Raw genomic sequence first — 764 nt, forward strand, 5'->3', positions numbered from 1 at the left:
GGCTGGCAGGGCCGTGAGCACAGAAGTCATTGCAGAGCAGGTTGAGGCAGCCCAGGAGGACCCCTTTAAGTGCTCCTTGAAGTCCCCCATGTTGTCCTCATCCTGCAAGTCCCTCAGCAGCACCCAGAAGGTGGGTTCATCCAGTTGTTCCTGGCACAGAGCATCAGCAGAGTCAAGCACGGCACTCGCTGACTGTGGCACGGGGAAGCATCGACCACAACAGGTGGTTTCAGCAGATGGGGGCAACGAGCCCTTCCCTGACCCTCACTTCTTCCCCAGTGGTGGGGAGAGACATGAGGATGCTGGTGGGGCTCAGTCCTGGGTGTCACCACGCTCACCCCCATGAAGCTGGGCAGCAGCTTCAGCTTGCCCTTGCTCAGCTCTGCTGATTGCAGAGGAAACGTCTTCCTCCTCCCAGAGATGTGGCAGCTGGAGAGGACCACGAGGGACCATATTTGGGGCATTTTCTGAGATCTTGCACATCTTGCTTGCAGCACATGGGACCTCGAGGCTGGTGCACCAGCAGGACTGGGTTAGCAGCTGGCGCAGGGTGCCCAGAGCTGAACCTGCCGAGGACATGAGGACGGGAGTGTGGGTTTGAGCTCCCTAAACTGGGGCCAGCTGCAGAGCCTGGCAGTCCCACCTTTGTTCCACCATCCCCCTCCCCAGCTGCCATATGGTGCCCTGCAAAGGGCCCCAGGGCTTTCCAGAAGTACGCAGGGGAGCAGCTGAACCAGCCCCTGCCCACGCGATGCCGATGCCAC

Source organism: Buceros rhinoceros, unplaced genomic scaffold, assembly GCF_000710305.1.
Source record: "Buceros rhinoceros silvestris isolate BGI_N320 unplaced genomic scaffold, ASM71030v1 scaffold21841, whole genome shotgun sequence".
In the NCBI taxonomy this organism is placed as follows: domain Eukaryota; kingdom Metazoa; phylum Chordata; class Aves; order Bucerotiformes; family Bucerotidae; genus Buceros; species Buceros rhinoceros.